Here is a 22,672-nt window from a genome sequence, read left to right as displayed (position 1 = left end):
GTCCTCGTAAATATTCTCTTTATTAAGTTCTCCTAAAATTAACCAATTTGAGGATGCCAAATGTTTCCAGTACAACAGACATTTTCTGAGGGCTAAGAGTATGCCTTATTCAGAAAATGAACTTAACTCCAAGTCTTCGATTTATATGAAAACACTGACATTCGTGGGGTTGATACCAAGCCCAGGCAAAAATAAACAATGGCTAGGTGAGATGTGGAATGGAGAGCTCAAACAGCACTGACTCAAACTTACTGCACCGGCAGTCATGTAACACAAAGACATATTCACAAGATATACAAGCACAGGAAAGGTGGCGGAGGCATTTCTCGGATTTTAAAATGTGAGAGATGTAAAACATTTTCAGGTTGCTCCATCATCCTTCTTCATGCTTACAAATCATATTTCCATGGCACCTTCAACATCTCTTCATACATTACTTAGATTGAGACTTTAAACCACTTCTGGGGAAGTCTAACGATCAATACAAAAAAGAGATGTTTGCTACAATAAAAACTGCCTAAATGGCAAATCTAGGAAAGAGAGCAGATTTCAGAGGTACCATCTGTTTTCCTTCATTGAGAGGTATTATCATGTATAGTAAAAAATGCTATAAAAGTGAAGTGATGCTTCTGTGTCAGACATAAATTATAATCTCAAACAGATTTTGATTACTGAAAGCCTATATCAAAGATATAAGTCCATTAAGGAAAAAGATGGATCTGATCCCATCTAAGCCCAAAACAACTAATCTCTAGTCTCCAAAATTAACCCGACTGTATAATTCCTAAATGAAGAAAATTCTAGAACTAGAATAACTACATAACTACTTTAAGGCTAATTTTCTTTGATGATTTTTCGGTAATGAAGGCAAAATGTCACATAGCACAAATCTTTTAAGTAAAAAAGAGCTAACTATTGTTGTTGTTGTTGTTGTTATTTAATATGGGACTATTTTTGTTTGGTTTGAGAGTGTGTGTGTGCGTGTGTGTGTGTGTGTGTGTTCATGTTTGCTAAAGATTTCAGCCACAGACCAAGGGGAGAAACTCACTGAACTAACTTGAGCCAGCAAGGTAAGCTCTATCTTTGTATTCATTATGAGAGCCTAAGAACTCAGAGAGTATCTGAGAGAAGATTAAAAAAGAAAAAAAAAAAAAAAGAAGAATTGGGGAGGACTCTGGCAGCTTCCATTTAATTTTGCATAACACCAGATGGCTCTTATAATGTTCTCACTACTTATTTTCCAAATGAGTGGTAAATTCATGCTTTTGATTTTCCCTAAGTCAATGCAATGTATCAATGAATAATACTGCTTTGCATTTGTACAGCATTTTACACTTTACAGTGTTTTCCAACTCATTATCTCAACTAATCTTTACAGCAGTTCCAACATAGTCAGGGGAAATATTATAACTCCCATTTTACGGGTGAGAAAACAGACCTGGAGATATCATTCAGAACTCTTTGTAGTACCTTGTATTAGCGTAAGTAAAAAACGGAAATGGAAATGTATTGACTCACATCAACCGAATTCATGGTCTCCGATTGTTAGTGAGTGCTCTCCTTTCCCTTTATCTGTCTCTCTCATTTGCTTCCTTTCTGGGCATCAAACTTCTTTTTTTCAGCAGACTCAAACACGGCCTTATGTGACTGTTACTGGCCTGAGATGAGGAAGGATGAGGCCTCATCCTCCACTTGCGTTGGAATATTCCAGAGGAAGAACCTACTGGCCCCCACTGGGTCACGTCCACCCTTTGAACCGCCTTCTGTGGTCTGGGTGTGAAATACTGTGGCTTCCCCAGCTTGGGTCAAGTCCCCACCCTTGTGGCCAGTATTACCCAAACAAACAAACAAAACAGGAATAGCCAGAGTCAGTGAAGAAACTGTGAGCAGTGAGCCAGCCACCCTAATTTGTATGTACTGCATTAAATACATTGTCCAGGGGCAGAGTCAGAATGACACCATAACCAGATCTTCTGAGCACAAGTCCAGCAGCCATCCACTTTACAGCGCAGCCCCATCATGTAGGAGCCACCAAGGGGTTGTGGGTCTCTCCGTTCCTAACAGTTATCAGTGTAGTCTGGCACAACGATATAACTTAGAAGAGACTCAGGTTCAAGTCCTGATCCTTTCCCTTGTCAGCTGTGCTCACGGGCAACTTACTTATCCTCTGAGAACGGTCATGGGGTCATCAACATGATCAAGGGAGATCATGTACTCCAGAGGATTCTGAAAATTATAAGGAACTACCTGAAAGCTTATTACTAAAGTTGTAAATGTAAATTTGAGGGAGGCTAAAATTACACAGTAACATCCTTCCGTGTAGTCCTCCCTCCCACTATGCTTCACTGGCATCACTTTGGTGCTGATATTTTTTTCAGTTTTCAAAATGTACAACTCAGAAAGAAGTTCAAGGAGCATCTCCAAATTAAAAGATTGAGTCCAGAAGAGCAGCTTACTAACAGATGGTTTTAGTGGCACTTATCAAACTCACCTTTCCCATACAGATTAACCAAAAAAATGAACACTTCTGGAGAGACTCTTAACAGTGGTAGCCTCCAGGGGGTGGGGCTAGAAATTAGTGTTTGGAAAGAAAGTTCTAGTTTTCATTTGTGTTTGTCTCGACTGCTTGAATATTATCTATTCCTTTCTATTCTATTCCTTTCATAACACAAAACTAAATTAAAACCATGGCTATCACAGAAAAGGACGACAGTATATACCTAGTATAGGGTCTGACACAGAAAAAGCTTTCAGTGAGTTCTTATTTATTGATCAAATGAGGTATTTCTAGTGACCACCCTGCCAGCAAAGTAAAATCAATGTCATCAGAATAAAAAAGTCAGCTTCCATCTCTGTGACTGTACATGTTTTCCATTAATCATACGGTGAGGAATATTCATTGCCACCTGCTGAGGATATGATTTTAAACTCTTACACCTTCACACACCAAACATGAAAGCTATCTTCTTAATTCCCAACTATAAAGCACAGCGCATGCAGCTACCTCACAATTCTGTTACTGCTGTTCTTATAGGCACACTTCCCTATGAACTTCGGAGGCTGCTGGGCTTCTAGGAACCATTCTCTTTTACATTTGGGCATTTGCATGATATTTTCTAAGAAATGAAAGGTTACACGGCAGCATAGGCCAGAGCTAAAAGACGGATTTAAATGGTATTTTTTAAAAATGATGCAATGGCTATGAAGTTCGGATGCTGTGTATTGGCTAGGTCCTGTTACTGGTTGCCTAGTTACATCTCTGCAGAAAGGTCAGAATGGTTGCCTCTAAATCTAGAAGGAATTAAAAAATGTTAAAGCTTCATAATTAAACCAGGGATTGTGTGAGCCCTTATGTAAGCATCCCTTAAAACAAGTCCCCATCAGACTTGGGTCATGTGACAGCTCCCGGGGATGTCAAAGGAGATGTTTTAATAAAAGGAATTTCTGTATCTGAAATTTGTTACCTTGCTCACATTTCATTAAAGTTATCACATCTGGGCTCTTTCCATTTGATCATATCCAACTGCAGTCTGCAACTACAGGATATTAAAAAATGGTCCAACCTAGTTGACACAACGTCTATCCCATGAACATCAGAAGACCGTCCGGTGTCTTAAATGGTTCAACTTAGAAAACAAATTTTTATTGTGAGCAGCTTTGCCATGTGTAGGCCAGTCTATAATCTAGTAACAAAAACTATAGCTCTTAATGAACAACGAGTGTCTTAACTCTCAGAGATGTCCCTCCTTCACCCCCTGGAGCATTTCTTCATCGGTGCTGCCTTGCAGACACTTTTATGTCTAAGTATCTTCTCTGAGTAATGGGACAGGATAGAACAATAATTTTGGTCTAGAAACTTAACCTGAGTGCATTAAAATGGCTCAGACTTCTTCCAAAATTTAAAGAGAGAGAGAAGCAGTCTTTCCCCCGGCCCTGCTTGAAATCCAATCAGTTTTGTTTTGTTTTTAGGTAAAATTCACATAACAGAAAATTAACCATTAACCATTTTAAAGTGTACAGTTCAACAGCACTTAGTACATCCAAAATGCTGTGCAGTCATCACCTCTCTCTAGTTCTAAGACTTTCTATTACCCCCAAAGGAACCATGCACCCAGAGTAGTCATTTGGACTTCGTATTTATTTACTCTCTAATTTCTCGCTGGCAAAGAATAAAAGAATCTGGGTTTAAATGACTGCATACTGATTGGGTATGCTTTCATTTCTTCTGGAACTTGTTTGATTCACCAAAACACAACAGTGGTCTAAAGCTGAAATGATGCTAGTCCTAACAAAATGAAATCAGGATTGGTTGTCCTAGAAGGAAGGAACCTAAAAAAGGGGTTGAGGAAGATACCCACATAACCCACAGTTCTATCTCAGACCTCTCCTTGTCAGAAACCCAGACCGACCTCCATGACTTGAGAGAGCTCAATCTATCTTGGAAAAAGAAAGTGGTAGCGGTTGGGGGAGTGCTAGTTATTGAAGAATTCCTTATACCTACCAACTAGGGCAGTTTGGAAGATAGGGAACAATTAAATACATTTAAAAAGAAAAAGAAAGAAAGAAAAAAGAGTGTTAGCTTCTGAAAGTCAAAAAAGTCTGTTCTGGGGAAGCTAGTTCATTGTTCTTGCAGTCCTCTTGGTCCCAGTGGCTTAAAGAACAAAAATATCCAAATAAAGGTCACAGAATGTAAAAAGTGAGACCCTAGGACCTTCAGTATTCCCGTTTTCTCAGTCTGGCTTGCTGTGGCTAACACAGGGCAGTGTATGACAGAAACAAGGAGAAGGAATGAACAAGTCTTTACCCAGATGCAGCTACTTAGATCTGGACAAGCAGCTCACACTCTCCATGTGGAAGGTCAGGAAGCACCAAGTTCTTGAGCTGCGTAACATGCCAAGACAGAATCCATTCCAATCCCTTCCCCTCAGGCTTTCAACATCATCTTCCTAATACTTACCTCTTTCTGGACAGTCTATGCTGCCTCTTAGGTGGGAAAGTTCCATTTCATCATACAAAAGACAGGATTCAAACTAAGAGAGAGAGAGCCCTGTGCTGCTTTGGCAAACTTCAGTTTTTATCATTTCCAAACACGCTGACATGCTGAGAAAAAGATGTGGTGAGATACTGTGGTCACTTCAGTGATGAAGTTATTAAAGATGTGTTCATGGAAGGCATCTTGTAGGAAGGTGCTGATAACACTGGAGAACTGAAAGGGTAGGGCATGAAATGTAACACTTCCTAAATGTCACAGGTTCTTCTTAGTGCTAAATCTGACAGTCAGTGTTTTTTGGGTTTGTCTTTTTTTTTTTTTTTTTTTTTAAGTTGGTTTGAACAAGCATGTATATGTGGATACAGACTTTCTAAGAGTTGGAGTCACTCCTATCTTCAACCCAAACCTTGGGGGTTGTTGTCATTACCTAGTTTAATCAAAGTTTCTATTTTGGGGCACCTGCTTGGCTTAGTCGGTGGAGTGAGTTACTTTCCTGGTCTCAGGATTTTAAGTTTGAGCCCCACAATGTGTGTAGAGATTACTTTTAAAATAAAATCTTTATTTAGTTATTTATTTAATCTAATTTTTTAAAAAAGTAGTCTCTACACATAACATGGGTCTCAAACTCACAACCCTGAGATCAAGAGTCTCTTGCTCTTCCAACTGAGCCAGTCCGGCACCCTCAAAACAAAATCTTTAAAAATTTTTTTCTCTTTTAACAATTCATGGACATGACAGCTACTTTCCACTAGAGCCATTTGTTAGACATCTGGTGCGGTGACTAGTGGTCCCAATTTGCCCAGGACTAGCCCAGTTTTAGCACCAAAAGTTCTGTGTCCCTGGAAACCTCCAGTCTTGGACAAATCAGGATGGTCTGTTGCTTATTGCTAGTCCTAGGTTTGGTCTTCAGATCTGCATTGTTGGAATGTCTAAACGTGGATAGAGAGGGGATTTGCTACAAAAATAGCTGAAAATCTCCAACAAAAATTTCCAGCAACATTCTACTCCAAAGATGATTTTCAAAAAATAACCCAGCCGTCTATTTCACTCATGAGGCAAGAAATGGTTTCTCACTTTGTGGGGATGACCTACCTGATATATGATGGTAATTAAACCATACTTTGAAATTAGCTATAATAAATACCACTACAGTGAGGTTCTAAGATATTATGTTATTTTTTCCACCAATTTCTACATTTTAGAGCCTAATAAATATAGCATAATATGACAGGCAGACATAACAGCATGAAATAAAAATCTCCCATTTCTTTGGTACTATTCAAAGACCTTGGAACCTGCACATTGTGGGCAAACACCCCAGTGTTAGAAGAACTCCAAAATCAGCATGCTCTCCAGAGGTCACACCCATAGTACCAAAAGGTCTGGCCAAGAAAGAAGCTGTGGGACTTCAACCTATCCACCAGATCCAATGCCAGATACTCCAAGAAAAGCAAAAGCCTTCAGGGCCTATATCTACAAACAGGATTTGCAGAGTCAAGACAGGAACTTGCTTCAGCAATCTGGGAACCCTAACCCTATTCCACCCCTCACAATGAAATGTTAGACTCTCCTACCTCTGCTACCTGAGGCCTTTCTGCTTTTCTGAACAACTAATCTCTTTCACTTTGTAGCAGACAGAATAGCCCCCAAATAAGTCCATGTCCTAATCTCTGGAACCTATGAATGTGTAACCTTCACAAGGGAAAAGGGACTTGGAATTAAGGACTTTCAGAAGGGAAGAGTATCCCGGATTATTCAGGTGGGCCAAATCTTATCACATGGGGACTTAAAATCAAAGAAGCGTTCAGAGTTAAGAGATGTAGATAGAGTAGAAGACAGACAGAGAGGCAATGCTATTGGCTTGGAAGACAGAGGAAGGTAAACTCTAGAATTCTCTCCTAGAGCCTCCAGAAGGAAAGGGAGCTCTATTATACTTTGCTTTAAGCCCAGAGAGATCCCTCCAGAACCAAACCTACAGAACGGTAATTTTTATTGCTTTTGAGCCACCAAGTTTGTGATAATTTGTTATGACAGCAAACAAGAATATAACCTTCATCACTGCTGCTTTTCGATTTGCATGATGCTTTAGTAGTATATTGCCCTAAACCCCAATATTTGACCATTTCTTACCCAGTGTTTAATTTACTTCTCTATATAGACTTAAAAAACCAGATTTGATACTAGAGCAAATTTGCTCAAAATCCCTTCAGTAGCACAAAACACCATTTTTCTTTACATGTCCACTTCGTTTTGCTTCTTTCTTTAGTTTGTTAGCACATGACCACTTATATAAGGAACCACTGAGCGCAAGTGAAATCAGTAATTTTGCATGGAGCAAAAATGCTTGAGATTGGAAAAGGACAACCCCTCTAAAGTTGTGTGCAAAGACACAGTAGTCCTCAATGTCTCCTTGGGGTGCTCTGGATATCACAATGACTGGAAGATGCCACAAGCCTTTTGTGAGCCAAGAACAGGAATACCGAAGAGTACAAGGAAGAATTGTCCCATTCAACCTGCCAGCAACTCCCATGGAGCAAGTCTGCCCGGATTGTCCAGGCAATTTAAGTCCATTCTTTAGCATGAAAGAAATCAACACAAACATCAGACAGAGAACATCAAATACTTATATAAGACCATCTTCATTATTAGTGATATAGTAGTCCCCACTCATCCGAGGTTTAGCTTTCTGCAGTTTCAGGGGCCCTTGGTCACCTGCGAGGAAGCCCGTGATCCCCGGCCTAATGCTTCGCCACAATGCCTATGTCATTCCCTTCATTTCCTCTCCCATGTAAGCATTTTATCACCACGTGACATCACAAGAAGGGCGAGCACAATACAGTAAGATATATTTTTTTATTATTTTATTTATTTGACAGACAGAGATCACAAGTAGGCAGAGAGGCAGGCAGAGAGAGAGGAGGAAGCAGGCTCCCCGCTGAGCAGAGAGCCCGATACGGGGCTCGATCCCAGGACCCTGAGATCATGACCTGTGCTGAAGGCAGGGGCTTAACCCACTGAGCCACCCAGGCACCTCCAGTAAGATATTTTGAAAGACCACAGTCACATAACTTTTATTATAGTATATTGCTATAAATGTTCTATTTTATTATTGTTGTTAATCTCTTACTGTGCCCAATTTATAATTAAACTTTATCATATATGTGTATGTGTGTGTGTGTGTGTGTGTGTATGAGGAAGCACAGAATACATAGAGTTCAGTACTCATGCAATTTCAGGCATCCACTGGGGGGTCTTGGAACGTATCCCCCACAAACAAAGGGGGACTACTATATTTGGTAGAATATAAGGATGGCTCCGTACTCATTTATAAGACACTAAGTACTTAAATCCAGAAGAACCTCACTATGGGGTAGCTATATACGGTCTTTAAAGCACACTCACACAGGCCTTTCTTCTAATACGCTCTAGATCAGAGGTTCTTTTTTTTTCCCCCTAAAGATTTACTTATTTACTTGAGAGAGAGAGAGAGAATGCGGGGGAGGAGCAAAGGGAGAGAAGCTTCAAGCAGACTCCCTACTAAGCTTGGAGCCCAACGCAGGTCTCAATCTCACAACCCATGAGATCATAACCTGAGCAGAAACCAAGAGTTAGTTGCTCAACTGCCTGGGCCACCTAGCTGCCCCTCTACATCAGAGATTCTAAATTTCTAATACTAGCAAATACTCAAAACTTGCTGAATAAATACATGATGAAAGACCAGCTCCAGTAATTAAATCAGGTTATAGGGAGGTAGGATTTTTTATTAGCACTCTCCTGTAATCACTAAATAGTTATGTAAATAAACAATTAAAAATCCAACAACCAAATTCAAACAACTGATGTATAGTCCAGTGGGGAAAGAAGAGAAATAGGTGTGGGATAAATGAAAAATACTGGCCATGAGTTGATAGTTGTGGAAATTGAGTGATGGGGATGTGGAAGTCCATGATATTATTCTATTTTGGAAAAAGCTTGAAATTTTTTCCTAATGAGGTTAAATTTTAAAATAGGAGGAAAATCCACATTGCTGACTATAGGTCAGGGAGGGCAAACCATTATCACCTGTCTCAGCAAGGTGAGGACCTTTCAAGTCTACAACCAGATTCAGATGGCTTTAGCTCTTTTCAAAAGCCAAGTCAGCTTCTTTAAGAAGAAAGCCCTACAGCATCAGATTGACCTTTTGTTATTATTGTTTGTTGCTGCTGGAAAAGCCTTTACAATGTCTACAACCAATCTGTTAAGAACAGGGCTTACCCTTCTCTGATCTAATCTACTATGAGGTGTCTTGCACAGGGTATGTATGTCTTCAGTAGCCGCAAACAATCAATCAGGTTTGGTGCCATAGGAATACATTTTCAGGCTGTGACCTCAAGGCTCTCCAACTCAGGTTTTTAGAAGAAAATGGGAAAATTTGGGCAAGACATCTGATTTTAACTATTATCAAGGGTAGCTGCTTTTTTCTTAAATCCTGAAGTCTTGCTAATTTTGCGAAAGCCTCTATGCATATTTCTTATTGATAAACATCACATGTTAAATGCATTCATCTATAGGATCAGTTAGGATATTTTTTTCTGCTTCAAGGTCTGGTTAGATTCAAGAAGCTCCTGGGAGAAAATATTCCTTAATTCTTACCTCTTCAGTTCCCAAAGCCTGAGGCTCGCTGGCAGATCTGGGCTGTTGAGAAAGCAGAGAGGAAAATGAATGCTTCTTGTTTTTTCCTTAATAAAAAGAAAAAATAACATGATACATAAGAGCTGAATAAGCAAATGAGTGTTTCTGTAAATAGAGTTTGGTGGTAACGGCTGAATAGCTCTAAGGGCAGAGGGTCTCAGAGGCTTGCATTTCTGAGCCAGGACACAAGTACTGTGTTAACTCTTTTTCTTTTAAGAAGCAGATGTGGGGCGCCTGGGTGGCTCAGTGGGTTAAGGCCTCTGACATCGGCTCAGGTCATGATCACAGGGTCCTGGGATCCAGCCCCGCATTGGGCTCTCTACTCGGCAGGGAGCCTGCTTCCTCCTCTCTCTCTCTCTCTCTTCTCTCTCTCTACCTGTCTCTCGGCCTACTTGTGATCTCTGTCTGTCAAATAAATAAATAAATAAGAAGCAGATGTGAAAAAAAAGAGTCTCTTTCATTGTGAACTTCTCTGGCCTGCCGAAAAACATGAAACATCAAGTAGGCTTAGAACCTAAGGGAACCAGAGTTCTTGGTGAGTGAGATGATTAAGAAGAAGTTTTCTTCCCTGAACTAACCTGATTTGCTCCCAACAGGACCAAAGGGGCAGAGGCAGAACACGTTCCTGTTCCAGGAGCTATGAACAGAGCTGGATTTCCACTTGTGTGTATCCAGCCCTTTTAAGAGGGTAGATCTGGACAACTTAGGAATTATAAAAGCATCTTTAGTGTCTAACATTGTGTAGGTTGTTTAGAAGCAGAGACACGGACACCCCTGGCCACGTGACTTCAGAGAATGTTGAGTGAAATTCACTTTGGGTCCTAGGACCAAATGAATATCCATGTCTATAAAGATCTCCTGTGACTTCAGACTGCCAGGTGTGCTGGAGTCTCAGCCCAACCAATTATATTCCCAGATGACCAGAAGGGATCATATGTTTTAAAAAGAGCCAAAGTTATTAGGAAAGCATTATCTCATGATTAATGACAGCAAAGAAAAATAAAAAAGCCAAGGGCCAAAACCAATCTGTTTCCAGAGAATGAATCCTAGGGGTAACAATGATTAGTGGGACTTGCAAAAGAGGCCTGTCCAAGGGGGCTCAGGGCCCAGCATTATTGGTGCTAGCAGCCTCCCAGGGAAATAGTTTTGACTCTTTCATCAAGATTCTCAAATACATTCTCAATCATTGTCTTAGTGATAGCACTCCTTGACTTTATTAAAAAAAAAAAAAAATCCAAAAGGTAGACAAAGAATTTTTGTCAAGGTGTTAGAAATAGCCTAAATACAAGTAATGTAATTTATTAAGTAAAACAAAAACTCTACATGATGGACTTTTGAAATAATAGACACAAAATCTTAAATGATGAGGAAAAATACACACGATATAAAGTAATGTGAAAAAATCCAAAATTATATATAGTGTAAACTCAGTATATTTTCTAAGATAATTTTTCAAATACACTTTATATTTTTCACATATAATATTCTTCTAATATATCACAAATAATATCTTCTAGTAAATGTTATAATCTTTCTGATCTAGATTATTCTGGAAAATGACTGGAAGAAGGTACATCAAAATGTAAACAGCATATTGCCCCTTCTATCCTATAGGGATAATGGAAGTAGCAGGAATTGCTAGATATGGTCAGTATCTGCTCTGATCTTCCAAGTTTATAATAGATTTTTAAGGTAGGAATCCTATGTGTCAAGGATATCTACTTTTCCCAGCCTCCATTTCTTCAAAGTGTGTGGCTATGAGACAAAGTTCAGTGGGACCACTGCAAAAACGATTTGTGCAACTTTTGGGCCATGCCCTTGCCTTTCCAACGTTCTCCCTTCCTGGTGGTCATAAGTGGATCAGTAGGGCAAGCCACTTCAGATCAAAAAGCAAGAGAAACAGGTTCAAACGATGGACTAACATGATAGAAAAAGCCTAGGTCCCTGGATGATCCTGGGGAACAGAGCTATGTTTCCTGCCCTGGACCCCCCGACCTCTGGGTCATTATGTGAAAGAGAAAGAACTCTGTCGCCCCACTGTGAAATCAAACCTCTGTTACATGCAGTTCAATCAACCTAATCAACAGAGGGGATCATTTCTTTATAATTGAAGTATTTTCCAAATTTTCAATGATCACCATGAATTACTTTACCAGAAAAAAAAAAAATTTAAGTTAAGCATGGTTTAGTAATTTTAAGAAAATGAAGATAGCAGAGAATCGAGTTCGAGCAACATGTGCCTTCTGTCCATATATGAGAGAAAAAATGAAATCTACAATTTCAAGAAGTAGTTATTATATCTTCTCAAGGGCATAAATCACACATCAACTCCCTGAGTTTGTATGACCTTTTCATCACACTTCATGGCACTTTATTTCAAGGCTTCTGAAAAATAGTTTTAATACAGAAAAGTTCTTTAGCTTTAAACAAAATCTGCTTTAATATCTGCTTGAGGACTACTCTAAAAAAAATAAAACTCTCGTCAACATATTAAAATTCTCCATTGAAAAGGATACCTAGACCTCTTAAAGTAAAGTTAGAAACATTTAAAAACAGCTTCATGTGCACTAACTCGTATCTTTAATTTAAGGCTATTGTTTGTCCCTCAGATAAAATCATAATGACTCATTCCTACTGTTAAGTCCAGTGGCCCAATAACTCTGTTGATTATCCTCAAACTTTTTTTTTTTTTTTTTTTTTTAGATTTTACTTATTTGACACAGAGAGAGGGAGGGAACACAAGCAGGGAGAATGAAAGAGGGAGAAGCAGACTCCCCACTGAGCAGGGAGCCCGTCCGAGCCTGGATCCCAGGACCCTGGGATCATGACCTGAGCCTAATGATGACACTTAATGACTGAGCCACCCAGGTAACCCCCTCAAACAAACGTTGTATTTTGATTTTACTTTCTTCTGGAATGGTGACCGATCTGTCAGAGCTCACAGAACTCCCCTCATCTGGGCCTGTATTATAAGAGGACTGTCCAAGATTAAAAAAAAAAGTCACATCTACTCCATAAATTAGAGAAAAGAAACCTCGTCTCCTTGGGAATCAGCTCTGAAACCAGTGTCTACCCATAATAGAATAACACACTTTATTTTTTTTTCTAAAGATTTTATTTACTTATTTGACAGAGAGAGATCACAAATAGGCAGAGAGGCAGACAGAGAGAGAGGAGGAAGCAGGCTCCCTGCTGAGCAGAGAGCCCGATATGGGGCTCGATCCCAGGACCCTGAGACCATGACCTGAGGCGAAGGCAGAGGCTTTAACCCACTGAGCCACCCAAGTGCCCCTAGAATAACACGCTTTATAACACATATCCCTTAATCCACTATAACATTTTGCCAGTGGTATCTGGTGCCTTTTAGAAGATCATTAGAGCCCTGTGGACCTACACACAAGACACTTCCCTAGGTAGACCTTAGAGACTTATATATAATTATACATCAGATAAAAGACCTACTTCCCCCTACCTTCTCCCCGAGAGAACACCAAATGGTCCTTTTCTCTTCTGTGAATCACAACACCCGACACTAATATGGCTAACTTATATTCAATAACAAAGGCAGGATGCCAGAGTTTCCTCACTTCCCTCTTAGGATGACTATGCCAGTACGTTTTCAAGAACCCCCTAAACTCTCTCTTGCAACAGGCAAATAGAAGCTCATAGTCCAAGCTCTGAATTCTCAGTTCCTCTCCCCCTCTTCTCTTGACAGGAACATAAGCAAGCCAACTCAACAGGCCTAATTACCATGGTAACAACATGCACTGTGATTATGAGTGTGTTTGTTTTTTAAAATGACTCACAGATTGTTCTCCCAGAAGCCCCAGACACACCGGTTTCTGGGTGGTTTATAAAAGCTATTCAAAGTTTTCTTGCAAATTTCTTGCCCCTATTAGCATAACTGCTGTGATGGAGAGAGATTCATCAAATCAAATATGCCCTTCTCCTTGAGGATGACAAAAAAACCCCACTTGGTTCCTTAACCGCTCCAAGATTAATCAATTTAAATCTTGGGTTAATAATGAAATTAATTTGAGTTTGTACACTGGAGATAATTAATCTGTCCCTAATTTAAATAATTAAGGTATTTCATAATGTAGTTTTAGAGACCCAAATGAAATAATCAAGTGAAATAAAAGTGGCAGTGAAAAATATCAAGTAAAATAGCCTAAATGTGTGGGCACACGGTCAGCCACATGCGAAGTGTTACAAAAGAAGAGAGGTAAGTTTTAGTGCCAAGATGTTTTTAAACCCATGTCCAAAATAAAAACATTAAACATGGGGGTGCCTGGGTGGTACAGTCAAATGAGGGTCCCACTCTTGGTTTTGGCTCAGGTCATGATCTCACAGGTCATGAACTGGAGCCCCTCAGCGTGGAGTCCGCGTGGGATTCTCTCTCTCCCTCTACCCCTACACCCTGCACACAGGCATGCACACATGCTCTCTAATAAATAAATAAATCTTTAAAAGTGCAAATATGAAAGAATCCAGACATTTGGAAAAACTGTGGACTGCTTCCATTCATTTATACAATTCGCATTATTTAAGACCCTCTATGTAGCAAGTGTCATTGTTTATAACTGAAACAGGGCCACAGGGCTTAGGAAGACCATTTTCTTATCAGAGACAAAGGCCATGGGTGTGGCTTAGTCTGTTATCTTGGAAAGATTCTTTGCTTCATAAGGCATCATTCTAGGTAAGCTCTCAATGAAAGGGACCATTTTCCAATGACAGCATTGAGCCTAGAACTCAAGAGTCCTGATTTGGGCAAGATGGTTGACCCGCTCTTAAAAAAAAAAAAAAAAAAATAGGTTGGTAATTTTTTATGTCAGTTTTCCTCCACATGAATTGGATACAAACCTTACTTTAAAAGAAATGGAAATGGAAACTTTTAAATCTGTTTAACTTAAAACTCTATCTCTTGATGCTTACACAGAACACAACACTTAACACACACACACACACACACACACACACAAAATAGTTGTTAAAAATTACGGTTTCCCAATGGCTACATATTTTATGTACTGTTACCAATAATATGCTTTTCCTCTAGAGTTTGAAGGGATAACCAGAATGAATCTGTCAGGATAGGCTAGGTTATACTGTATGGTAACAAACAACCCCCAAATCTTGGTGTAGAACCAAAGTTTCTTTCTCATTCTCACTACATGCGCATCGCAGGTCAGTGGACAGCCCCCCCCCTCCCCCCCGCATATTGTCTTTACCCCAAGACCCAGGCTTAAGAGTGCAGCCCCCATTTCTGTGCTTCTACCACTGCCAACTGCCCAGGACAGCAATTGCATCCTGGTTCTCAGAAGCCTCTTCCTGGAAGTGGTAAAGAACACTTCTACCCTCATTTTGCTGGCTAATACAAGAGTTGTGGCTATACTTAACTAAAGTAGACAGAGAAGTGTAAAGTAAGCCTATCATGAATCCAGAAGGAAAACGGTAAATATTTATGACTGAGGGCATAAATTACTGGACAAACAATGCAAGGCTGAGTAGATACCGAAGTTAAAACATCGGTATCTGGCTACCCCAGAGAAAAAGGCCTCCTCGGGTGATTCCTTACTCCAAGTTCTTTGTTCCTGTGACTCATGTTGGGCCAACAATCACTTCTGCTAGAATTTGATAGGAATCCCATTGATAGATTAAAAGATGCTCTACTCCAGCTCTGTGGTAACAATAATAATTGAGCAGCTACACTTCTAAATAGTTACTATATGTCACGCACTATGCTACATAAACATTTTAATATTATTTTCTCCTGACAATTTTGTGAGGTAGGTATTGTCATTATTATTTCCCATTTTATAGATGATGAAACCAGTAGCATAGAAAGTAACTTGCTCAAGAGGTTCTGATTCCAAACTGGTGTTCTTTACTATGCTTCCCTGTGTTTTAAGCCCATATTTGAGGATTAAGGCACAGTAAAAAACAAGTAATTTTTTTTTTTACCTAGAAATTTTCACTTTACCTTTTATATTATTTTAATTAAAATCTAGGGGCTATTCAATAGCAAGTTATTTTTTTTCTTAGTGAAACCATTTTAATGTCCATCCACGGCAATGTTCCCTAAATACAACAATCATTTATAAGATTTTTTATTTTTTTTTTTAGATTTTTATTTTATTTATTTGATAGAGAGATAGATCACAGGCAGGCAGAGAGAGCGGGGGGGGGGGGGAGCAGGCTCCCCGCTGAGCACAGAGCCCGATGCGGAGCTTGATCCCAGGACCCTGAGATGGTGACGTGAGCTGAAGGCAGAGGCTTAACCCACTGAGCCACCCAGGTGCCCCTATGAGATATTTTTTAGAAAAGCAAAGGACCAGCTCAATTCTCCAAAGAGACTCTAAAATTATAGATTTTTTTCCTATTAAAATATTTTCACAATTTTTCTCATTTCTGTACAGATCAGAAAAACACTCTTAAACAGAGTTCTATTGGCAAAGCCTAGAAATTAACTTTACTCTCTTGTTTAAAAATGCAAATATGAGTAGGAAGCACTCCATCATTTATTACAGAAAAGGTACTCCTACTATTAATCCTTAGTTTGCCCTGATGAGGAGGCAGAGAAAGCACACCTCAAGACAAGCAGTCAAAACACTGTAATGTCAGCAATTCCACTTCAAAATTCTCCCTTTCCACTATGGCTGCCTCACATATGGGGCCTCTCAAATACACCCACCACCTCCGTGGAAAGTAGGAACCATGAAGAAGAGACAACAGTAATGGAAGTGACTGCTGCCTCCAGAGTTAGAAAGTGAAAACCAATTTTCGAAATAACTCATAATCAGGAATTTCAGAGATGAGTCATTCTTCTTGTACAGGTGCTGTAATCAACAAAATACACACCTCTCGAGAGAAAACAAGCTTTCATTTAAGTCTAACAGGCGCCATACACAGAGCCCTTAACCTCTCTAGCTCCTGTCCTGGCCCAGAGTGGATTTTATTCACATCAAATTGATTTCACTGACCAGTCAGGAAAATTAAATTTAGTGTACGTGTGTGTGTGTGTGTGTGTGTTCACAATGGAGATAATGCAAGACTAAAATAATTGTTGTCTACATTAAATGATATTCTTATTGCTTCATAGGACCTGATGTATTTTCTTCTGGAATGATATGTTTAGAAGGCCATTCTTTACTAAGTCTCGCATTAGCCATTTTGTATTTTCTTTCAGGATTCGTTCTCCAATCTACCTAGATCACCACCATGAACAAAAACAAGATCTTTGTGTTTTTCAATGGGAAATGCATGGAAACACTGTCCAACTCCCAGTTGTGTGATCTTGATGTTATTTAACCTTTTTGAGCCTTGATATCTTCACTTATAAACCGGGAGTAATAATGGTGTCGGACTCCATGACACCATGGCCTACCTGATAATCATTAACTCCTTCTTCTTTGCTAACAGAACCAGACCTTTTCTCTGGGATCTGGTGGCTGTGCTCTCCGGAGAGGAAAGGCTGCTGTCCCCACCTCCCCACCCCGCCACCTCCCCCTCCACCCCCCACTGCCTCAGGAGGAAGCTCTCACGTGAGCTAGTCACAGCAGTTCCATCTGCCTAGTCTCTCGAGATAAGGCATGTGAACTGTGAGGGGAATTCCGCTGGAGACAGCTTTTCTGTCACACTAATAAGAGGTACGTGAAAAGAAATGAGTCCCTTCACTGTGCCTCTAGATACTGAAATCCAGCCGCTAGTCTGAAAGCAGCCACCTCAGCATGGGGAGGGGAGAAGCCTAAGAAGAGTGCACCCACCTGCTGAAGATGTCAGAACAGGGGGGGAAAGAATGCAGGTTGCTAAGAACAGTGCCCAGTTGTGAATAACTCTGGGGTTACCTTTCATTCAGGACCTCTTGAGGCAAATTCCATTGTTTACGCCATTTTGGTATGGTGTTCCTTTACCAGCAGCCAAAAGTGCCCTAATAGAAAAACACTCTTCCCATCTCATAGGGTGATTTTTAAAACTCATGGCAAACAGTAATGTACATAAAGTACTCAGCACACAGCAGCACAAACAGCATGCCTGGCAAATGCCAGTTCTCAACTTGATTGCTGAAAGGTGTTGAGCTTTGCTCGTTCAACCATGAGCAAGCGCTTGACTCTGTGTGGTTTGAATGACTCCTCTGCAAGGTTTTCCTTGGCTCCCCCAAACAGAATTAAGGACAGAAATCATTGCTTTCTCTACTTTGTCCATCTAAGAGATAATACCAAATTCCTAAGGTTATTTTAAACAATAACGTCGGCATTTAATTCAGATAACAAGCCCTGTAGTGCCGACTGTGGTGTAGGAAAATACAATTAAACAAAGCAGTCTTCCTGACTGTGTAAATCAATTTGATCTGAATAAAATTTAACCCAGACCAAGTACTCAACAGAGCCACCAAGTATGCTGCATTTGGAGTCTGCCTAGTTTAATGCAAAAGCTGCTTTCTGAAGAGGAAAGACCTATTTCATAGATTATTATACACATAGATGAAAAGAACATTTCCTCTGGGACTTCACCACACCCTTACATCAGGAAGGCACCTGCACCTGCCTGGGAACCCTCTCTCCCCAGATCCTCACATGGTGTTCTCCTCACCATGAGGTCTTCAGGGATTACACATTTCCATCACCACCACCATCATACGCACAATCTCCATCATTCAACCTGTTTCTATCTTCATCCATCCCCACACTTCTCACTACCAGATATTTTCTTGTATTAGAACATGTTTCTGTTGATGGGGTCCACACCTGGCTATGATCTAATCAGCCTGGGCTGAGGTTGGGACTTGGGTACTTTTTTTTTTTTCCAAAGTACCCCTCAGTAATATTGAATATGCAGCCAGATCTAAAAGCCATTTGTTTATGTGTTTACTGGATCTCTCCCAACACTAGAATGTGAGTTCCAAGAAAACAAAGAACTGGCCTGTTTTGTTCATCCAAGTCTCCCCAGCCCCTTGCAGGACACGTGGCACATTGCAGACATGCAGTTAAGACTTGTGGACAAGCTGACCAACTGGAGTGTAATTATGTCAGCATTTGCCTGCTTCCCCTGTAGTTTCTGAGCTCCTAGAATATCTATCCTAGTGACAAAAATAAGTGACAAAAGAAAGTTCAATAAATAAATGAATTATAAACAAACTGCATTTGTGAACTTAAATATTCACACACACACACAGAGACACATACACAAAATAACAGATATGTGAAGTGAGGGGTGTGTTAATTAACTCAATAATGAGGATATTTTCACAATGTATACATGTACCAAATCATCACATTGTATATTTTAAATATCTTACCATTTTATTTGTCAATTATACCACAATAAAGCTGAAATTAAAAACAAATAAACAGGGGCGCCTGGGTGGCTCAGTGGGTTAAAGCCTTTGCCTTTGGTTCGGGTCATGATCTCAGGGTCCTGGGATAGAGCCCTGCATTGAGCTCCCTGCTCAGCAGGGAGGCTGCTTCCCCGTCTCTCTCTCTCTCTGCCTGCCTCTCTGCCTATTTGTGATCTCTGTCAAATAAATAAATAAAATCTTTAAAACAAACAAACAAACAAAAAAAAAACCATAAAACTGTATTTGTATACTATAAGGAAGACAAAGATAGAACTGGGTGTGGACACTGTCCTCAAAGAGCTGGATGAAGGGGAAAAAATTCAGACTGCCATTATACACACTAGAATGTGCTAACTGCTGTGAAGAAAGAACAAAAGATTTCAGGGGAGGTACAGATTGTTTCTTACTGGGGAGGGCAGAGAAGAAACGCAGGAAGGCTTCATGGAAGAAGTAGCATCTACAGAACAAATGGAATTTGGCTATTCAGAGAACTAAGACTGTGGGGTGAAGTGTGGAAGAGGAAGTAGAAAAGTTTTTATAGGGAGAGGCAAGAACACAAACCAACCAGCCTAGCTGGAGGTTAGGAGGGCCTGAACTAAGACACCAGTTATCAACATGGAAAAGAGTAGATAGTGTCAAGATATGCTCCCAATGATAGTGCAAAAAGCTATGGGATTGGCTATAACTTGAACTGTTTTTTGAGAAACACCAAAATTGAGATTTTATAAATGAGGGACTGAGAGAATGGGGTGTCACTAATAGTCAGGGAATCAGGTAACAGCGGGTTTTGAGTGGGGAAAGGCAATGGTAGCACAGACTTGGACATTTAAGTTTCATTTTCAGTGGCTTGAATGTTTGTAGGGTGCTTGATGTACAAGTTTAGAAAGAAGATGAGTGATCAGAATGAAGGATCAGATTTGGAACTGACCTGCATGGTGATAATGACAGAAATCATAGAAAAGATTTGATAAAAGGGAGAGGGAGAAATTAAGGGGCAGAAAATTAAAATCTTGAGAACAAACATATTTAGGGAATAGAACCTGGGAGTCAGTGGGGAAGTTGGGAGCCTCCAGAGAACTATGAAGGGTGACAGAATGTGCCACCCCAAAATATGCCTCCTTGACATAAGGATTATTTTGAGCAGGTTATTTTGGGAAACAGCAGACACAGGAGAAATTCTGAAAACAGACTAGAAGTTACCGCTTGTGTAAAGGAAATTTACATTTGTAAAGGAAATCTCCACTTATAAGTGTGCCTCTCTCTCCTACCTGAAAGGCAAGTATGACTAAATCACTGGATTCTAGTCAGTAGACAGGCATGAATTTAAGTCTGCATAAAAAATCTTACTCTTATTTACCACACTTTACCTGGTCACCTCCCCATAACTGGCCTCCTCCACTTCTCCCCCTCTGTCTTTAGCTGAAGATGGTATTTCAGCCTGAATTCTAAGCCACTGCTGTGAGTTACTCACTTTTCCCTGGGTATACATGAGGTATAACATATTAATAAACCTGTGTGCTTTTCTCTTTTTAATCTTCCTTTTGTTACAGGGTTCCCAGATGAGAACTTAGAAGGGTAGTGGGAAAACTATTTTTCCTCCCCTAAGGTTAGAGAGAGAATAAGTTAGTAGAGGTTATAAAAGTCAAGGGGAAGCTTTGTTGGCAGCAGGTTTAATTTTGAATTTATATGTGTGAACTAGCCACATCTACAGGCAAAGAGGAAAGGATCAATAAAGGGAAGGAACCAAATACGTAGGAAAGGAATAGAATTATTATCAGAACATAGTCCCCTAAATGTAAAAGGAAATAGAAAAGACAGTGCAAGTAGAGTTTACTCATAGCTTCAGCAAAAGGCTGTATTAATTTGACCTAGGACAACAGGGAAAGAGAATAAATAGAGACACAGAGAAATTTTAAGGTGGTAAGTAATGAGGCTGAGGAAGCCTGTAATATATGCCTTCTCAGACAAACAAAAGCAATAAATAAATAAAGGAATAAAAAATAATATATACGCCTGTAATAAATAAAGGAAGGACTTGGGCTTAATGGATTTACTGAAAATGTATAGGGGATAGTAAAATATGAAATTCAAAAAAAGAAAAGGGGTTTCGAAGAATAGCAATGGCCCTGCTAATGTTGCAGTATAACCCAGCTCTAGAGCTTCTTCATTAGCACTGAATGCCAGGTGCTTGAGGAGAGGATTGTGGGAAGGTCTGACCCTGACAACCAGGCTTGCAGGGAGACAAATAAAGGCCAAAGGAACAGGGAGGAAGGGGTCAAGGGACTGGTTTTCCCAAGCCTCTCCAGTAAGAGCTTGACTGTTTACATATATTTGCCAAGAGATAAAAGAGCTGATCCTGTCATATCTCAAACCTTGGCATACAGTGGTACCATTTCTAAGAAATATGTTATCACTAGAATTTAAGATTGAGCTCCCTCTTTTTAATGTTTAATGAAGTCCCCTAGGGATTGTCTGAACAATGACTCTCATTAAATACAACTTATTTTCTTTAACATAAGAGGTTGGGGGAACATTATATATCTCTAATGCTTTTACCTGAAAATCTGAATCTCAAATCCCACTGTGCCATTTTTACACTGAAATAAATTTGAATGCAGAAATTGCATACTTACACAGAATGTTAAATTTAAACATTATGGTCTTCTTTTTAAAGAAAATAATTTTGTCCTAAAATTTTTAAAATGACAAAGTGTAAAGACTTTCTCTGTCCATTTGATCTAACACAAAGGGAGGTGAAATGGAGATTGAATTGGAACGTAAGGTATTAATCATCTGTGCAACTCTAAAAAGGTAACTTAACTTCTGGGCCACTTCTATTATCCACCATGGAGAGTTTGATACATGCCAAGCTCATCTCCAGGTCTTCTCAGTTGTACCATTCCATGAGGTCACAGGCCAGGGGTTAAGTCTTTAATCCACTGAGCCACCCAGGCGCCCCGGGCCAGGGGTTAAGTCTTAACACAACTCTGTAATTCCCTTCTAGTAAACCCAGTAATTGTAGAAAAAACAGATTTGCAAAGTAAACAAAATGGGGTTCATTATTCAACCAAAAAAACACACACAAAGAGTGCATTACAAGAATTTCACATATGATCATTCAGGAGCTCTTCAAACCATTCAAAATCAACCTCTAACCAACCATAAATCCCAGATATTGTTTCTCTTAAGAGTCCCCCTTCATCTTCCTGTCCACTCCCCTCAGCCCTGGCCATACACTGCCTCACCAGTTTCAGAATCAGGGGTGAAATGTGTACTGAGAAATGAAACCCAGAAGGATACTCCATTTTCAAAAGTGAAATTCAGATTAGAATCCCATTTCGTTAGTAGAAACCTCTCTCAGAAATCTATTGTTATTTAACGATTATAGCTCCTTCTCCATAGGTTAATCCTCTCCATTATAAAGAGCTGGAAAACAATTTAGCACTTCAGATGCTCTTTCCTTTTCCTGACACTGCCAACTATTGAGCATTTCTTTCTCATCCAGCTGATGAGAAGAAACTAGAAAGAGGCTGGAAGGACAGTGCCCCAAAGCCTCCTTTGTAGTAGTCTGGTCCACATGTGACCAGAAGGGTCACGAGTGTGACTGTCTACAATAGGGACTGGATTTCACTATCAGGTTCTTGATATCACCAATTATCAGGAGCTATGCAGAT

At 39.9% G+C, this 22,672-nt stretch overlaps 1 protein-coding gene across 3 annotated transcripts in view; it reads right to left on the bottom strand.

The window, feature by feature from the left end:
• The window catches only part of GNG2 (G protein subunit gamma 2), a 113,711-nt gene that overhangs the window by 87,028 nt on the left and 4,011 nt on the right, over positions 1-22,672 (bottom strand). For 2 of the 3 annotated variants that reach the window (XM_032344225.1, XM_032344226.1), the window contains exon 2: positions 9,623-9,664. The exons of the other annotated variant lie outside the window; for it this stretch is intronic. The gene's annotated coding sequence lies outside the window, so the exon portion shown is untranslated. The remainder of the gene's footprint in view (positions 1-9,622; positions 9,665-22,672) is intronic. 3 annotated transcript variants of the gene reach the window in all.

This window comes from Mustela erminea, chromosome 5 (assembly GCF_009829155.1).
Source record: "Mustela erminea isolate mMusErm1 chromosome 5, mMusErm1.Pri, whole genome shotgun sequence".
Taxonomy (NCBI): domain Eukaryota; kingdom Metazoa; phylum Chordata; class Mammalia; order Carnivora; family Mustelidae; genus Mustela; species Mustela erminea.
The sequence above is the reverse complement of the archived record's forward strand: the minus strand, read 5'-3'. Positions and strand labels throughout refer to the sequence as shown.